Source organism: Echinops telfairi, unplaced genomic scaffold (genome assembly GCF_000313985.2).
Source record: "Echinops telfairi isolate 266 unplaced genomic scaffold, ASM31398v2 ScPeMD7_443;HRSCAF=831, whole genome shotgun sequence".
Taxonomy (NCBI): domain Eukaryota; kingdom Metazoa; phylum Chordata; class Mammalia; order Afrosoricida; family Tenrecidae; genus Echinops; species Echinops telfairi.
Window position 1 is genome coordinate 57323752 of NW_022104341.1, and position 5613 is coordinate 57329364.

The 5613-nt window shown below is 42.1% G+C and overlaps 1 pseudogene; it reads left to right on the forward strand.

Annotated features, from left to right (window-relative positions):
* Nucleotides 1-1349: 1349 nt before the first annotated feature.
* LOC115870127 lies at nucleotides 1350-1571 on the forward strand (annotated as a pseudogene).
* Nucleotides 1572-5613: the final 4042 nt, after the last annotated feature.

The following is a 5613-nucleotide window of genomic DNA, read 5'->3' on the forward strand; positions in this document are numbered from 1 at the left end:
GCCTCTTTCTCTCTGTTCTATGACTCCTTAGGCACACAGTCCATTGCACTCTGCCTTGCTTAGGTAATATTACAAAGCTCTTTAGAGCCTACGATAAATGCCCAAAGGGCATGCTGTTGCACTATAACCCTCAGCCTAAAGGCACTCAACTCTAGCTCTGTAGGTCAGCAAACTGGCTCCCCCAGTGAAGTGCCTGGAGCACTGCACTCAGCAAGCTCAGTCTCCGACCTGAAGGCACTACACCCTTGTGCTGATCTCAACAAGTTCAAGGAGGAAGGAAGTGGATTGAAACTGATTGTGGTGGCAATTGTACAATACTCCTTGATGGAACTGAACTATGACATAATATGATATCTGTAATAAGCTCCCAATAAAATCGTTTTTTGGTGGGGAAAGGCTCTAAGAATTGACGAATATCAACTGATATATATCAACAAAGAATGCAATTCTGGAAGCATGTGTCAACTTATGCTAAGAAATTCTGAAGACAATTGGAAGAGATCCATATTTGTGCCCATTCCAAAGAAAGAATATGGGAATTATCCAACAATTCATTAATATCACACCCAAATAAAATTTTGCTAAGGATGATTTTTTGAAAGGTTGCAGCAGTACATTAGAAGGAGCTGCAAGAAACTCAGGCTGGTTTCAGATGAGAACGTTGAAGGAGGGATATCATTCCTGACATCAGGTGGATCTTGGTGGAAAGCAGGGAATATCAGAGAGATGTTTCCCTGTGCTTTGTTGACTGTGCAAAAGACTTTCAAGCTATGCAAAGACTATAACAAACTATGGTTAACATTGCAAAAATGGGGATTCCAGAACTCTTCATTGTACTCATGTGGAACCTGTACATAGATGGAAAGGCAAGCATTCCAACAGAAGAGAACACGGGTGGTTGAAAATCAGGAAAGGTGTGTGTCCGGGTTGGATTATTTTACCATACTTATCCAATCTGTATGTTAAGCAAATCCAAGAAACTGGGCAAGTAAAAAGAAAGTGGCATCAAAATTGGAGGAAGACTCCTTAACAACCTGCGATATGCAGATGTCAACTTTGCTTGCTTAAAGTGAGGAGGTCTTGAAGCACTTGCTGTTGAAGATCAGCTTTAGTGTGGGTTTCTACCAATTTCAAGAAGACCCAAAGCCTCACAATTGGATCAATAGGTAATATCATGATAAATGGAGAAAAGAGTGAGGTTGTCAGTGATTTTACCTTGCTTGCATCCACACTCGATACACATGGATGCAGCAGTCAAGAGATCAAATATGTATTGCACAGGGGAAATCTATTGCAAAAGACCTCTTTAGGACGCGCAGGGCAAATTGCCCAGAAATGAGAGTCATTGAACTTTCTTCTTCAACGTGCCTGGCTCTTCCAGCATCACTGCCGTGCAGAAAGTGGTTCGGCGGTTCTGTCCGGAGGCCGCGCTCAACTGTGTGAAAGCGTCCCAAGCAGCTACAGATTTGAAATAATTTTGTCTGCACAATGTCCAACATCACCTCCTGCCAACTGGAGTATCTTCAAGTACAAGACCCTTTAGACCCCAGAAAGTCTGTTCATTTTTATAGTAAGATGAATCTTTCAAAGATTTCCTAAGCCACTCTTCATAAACCAGTGAATATTCAGAGGAGAGCTGAATTTGAAGCCAGTAAAGCAGTTTATCCTTACAGCACATGCACGGTACTGTGCAAACGTCTCTACTTCTGTCAGTCCTGAAAATCAGCCTCTCTGGATTTTCATGAAGTTCTGTTTCACGAGAGTTAATTGTTTTACATACACTGTATGGTAGTTACATAATCTGTTGTCAATTTGAGACTTAAGAGTGAAGGGGTGGCGTTTGGCCTGTCAATCATGTCACAGCTTGGTGACTCATTTGGAGACGCCAAGGAGATAAACAGCTAGCTGGAGGTAGGACACAGGCTCACTCCCTGGGAGACATTACAGCTGAGAAGACACATGGAGCTTCACTAGTGCCCTGGGCTGGAGAAGACCCCGCCAACATTGAGATGCCTACCATCAATGGATCCACAAGACTTTCCACTCACTGGCCTGTGATCTTCCTGCATTTGGCACCATTGCATGTGTTTCATGATTCTGAAGAAGACTTTATAGATTGGTATCAGACATATGGCCTAATATCAGACTTATGGACTTGATCTGGACTGGGCCTGCTCCATGGCCAGAGGGAATTCCCCAGGGGCTTAATCTAATTGAATATTCTTAATATTCAATTACCCTTGTATATAAAGCTCTTTCTTATACACATATGAAGGTGGATTTGTTTCTCTAATCAACCCAGACTAACACATACTGCCATCTGCATATAATAAAACTACTGAGTACAAAAAACTCTTTAAAATGGACTTAGTAAAATGGATAAAACCCTCTTTAACTGTTATGAAGCAAAGCTGTCACTTTGAGCACTAAGACGCTCCTGACTCAAGCGATAGAATTTGCCAACACTTTATATGCATATGAAAGCTGGACAATGAACAAGGAAGACCAAGGAACTCGTGACTTTGAATTATGGTTTTGGCAAAAAATAGTGACAGAACCACGGACAGCCAGAAGAACAAACAAATCTGTCTGGCAAGAAGTACAGCCAGTCCGCTCCTTAGAAGTGAGAATGGCAGGGACTGGTCCCTAGATGGTGTTCGGTTATCAGAAAGCATCTGGGGTCTTAAAGCATCTGGGGTCTTAAAGATGTTTTCAAGTAAACAGGCCTCTAAGTGAGGAGTCAACTAAGTCCACATGGGAGAAGCACACCAGCCTGTGTGATCCACGTATTGTAAATAATATAATCGAAATCTAAGATATGGTTTCAGAGCTTAAATTGTTTGCAGAAGGTTATGGGTGGCAGTGGAAGCTCAAAATCCATTTGCAGGGACCACGCACTAATTTGGCCTCCAGTGAATCCACCTTAATCATAATTGAGATGTGAATAGCCCTGTTACCAGACAGAGAGCATTGTAAAGTCAATTCAAAATGCAATGCCATTTGATCTTCCTTTAGAACCATTTTAAAGCTATTCCAGTTTGTTTGTTTTAAGTGTAGGGGAAATAGACTTGTATTAAGCCCCTGGGGAATCCCCTCAGGCCATGAACCCTGGATGTGAGTAGCCTTGCTTACAGGCAGACTGCACTGGAAATTGAATTGTTACGGATGCTGTTAGGTTAAAATTTAGCCCCCAGTCATTAAGGTTTCTTATGATCCATTTAAATTGTTCTGGTTTTTAATATTTTCTGCGTTCTTTTCTATTGAAGTTTTTATGTTTTACTTTGTTGTTTTTGTTAGTTTGTTGTTGTTTGTGGTAATTACATAATCTGGTGTCAATTTGAGGATTCACAGTGAAGGAGCAGTGTCTAGCCTGGCAATCGGGTCATAGCCAATGAGGCCTCTGTATGGGCTTGGCCTTCTCCTGAGAATTCTGGGAACTCCTGTATTTCCTCTTTGGAGGTGGGAGACACACTCTCTCTCTCTGATCACTCCCTGCGAGACATCTCTGAAGAGAAGCCACATGAAGCCAGGGTTTCAGAGCTGAAGGAACCACTTGGAGAGCCCTGCCAGCGCTGTCATGCTTACAATGCCACTGGATCCACAAGACTTCCCCCCCACTGGCCTGCGATCTTCTTGCATGCGGCGTCATTGTATGCGTTTTGTGAGTCTGAAGAGGACTTTATAGATTGGTATCTGACATATGGGTCAATGTGGGACTTATGGACTTAATCTGGCCTAGGCTGGGATGTTTTCTCAATATTCAATTGCTCTGGGTATAAAGCTCTTTTCTACACACATATGAGTCTCGATGAATTTGTTTCTGTCTGTTTTTTAATGTTTTTTTTCTGTATGTAAACAAAGGATAGGTTAGTCTACAGATACAGTAACTGGATTAATGTGTTGAGATGGAAATGGGGAGCTAATACTGATGAATACAAGAATAAAGAAAATGTTCTAAACCTGATCGTGGTGATTATTGTACAACTCTTCTTGATGTGGTTGGATTGTATGATATGTGAATTATATGCCAATAAAACGATTGGGGGAAAATGATCATGATATTTTTTTCATAAACTTTGAGGCACCCTTGTACAGTCTGAATTACTCCTCCAGATGCATGAATTGTAAGTATTTTCTCCTCTTCTACTGCTTACCTCCTCCCTATTTTAATGATGTCCTGTGCAGCAAAGAATGTGTTTAGTGCTGACAAGGCTCAGTTAAAGGGCTCTGGCAGCGCAGTGGGTAAGCACTTAATCAAAAGGGCCGTTAATCAGAAGGTGGGCAGTTGGAACACACCCACTGCTCCACGGGAGAAAGATGGGGCTTTTCTGGCGATGGCAGCCTTGGAAAGCCTGTGGGGTAGTTCTCCTCTGTCCAGTACAGTCGCTGTGAGTCAGGGTTGACTCCACGGTACACGACAGCAACACAATCCAATTTGCCTATGATTTTTCTTTTGTTGCTTGTGGTGTCATATTTAAGAAGGCTCTGCTTAGCCCAAGGTAAAAAAATTTATATTTTCTTCAAAGAGTGTTATAGTTTTAACTCTTACACCTATGAACTTAGTATCTGGTGTGAGGAAGGGATCCAATGTCATTCTTTTACATAAGGGTATACATATTTTTCTAAGCACTACAAAATATACCATTGTTTAAAGAAATTTTAGCTCTTCCAATTTGGGGAAGGTTCTTTTCTATACATCTATTTATTCAAATAAATCAACAAAACCTAAAAATAGGTAAGTAAAAAATCTTACCATAGTGAATGATGGGGGGAGTACGGAGTGGAGATCCAAAGCCCATTAGTAGGCCACTGGAGATCCCCTTGCAGAGGGGTCTTGGGGAGGAGACGAGCCAGTCAGGGTGCGATGTAACAACGATGAGAAATACAACTTTCCTCTAGTTCCTAAATATTTCCTCCCCGCTCCCACTACCATGACTCGAATTCTATCTTGCAAGACTGGCTAGACCAGAGGATGTACACTGGTACAGATAGGAACTGAAAATACAGGGAATCCAGGGCAGATGAGCCCTATAGGACCAGTGGTGTGAGTGGCAAAACAGGGAGGGTGGAGGGAGAGTGGGTAGGAAAGAGGGAACCGATTACAAGGAACTATATGTGACCTCCTCTCTGGGGGACAGACAACCGAAAAGTGGGTGAAGGGAGACATCAGACAGGGCAAGATATGACAAAATACCAATTTATAAACTATCAAGGGCTCATGAGGGAGGGAGGAGCGGGGAGGGAGGGGAAAAATGAGGACCTAATGTTGGGGGTTTAAGTGGAGAGAAAATATTTTGAGAATGATGTACAAATGCGCTTTATAAAATTGATGTGTGTATGGATTGCGATAACAGTTGTATGAGCCCCTAATAAAATGTTTAAAACACACACACACACACAAAATAGGTAAGTAATCCCAAACCAAGCCTGTTGCCATTGTTCTGACATAACAGAACTGCCCTATAGGGTGTCCATGACTGTAATAGTCATCTTGGAAGCAAAAGGACACAACTTTCTCCTGAAGAGAAGCTGGTGGGTTGACGTGACCTACCTGTTCCTTAGCATCCCTCTTATGTATACCTTTGATTGTATTCTGTTCTTTTTGCAACTCAG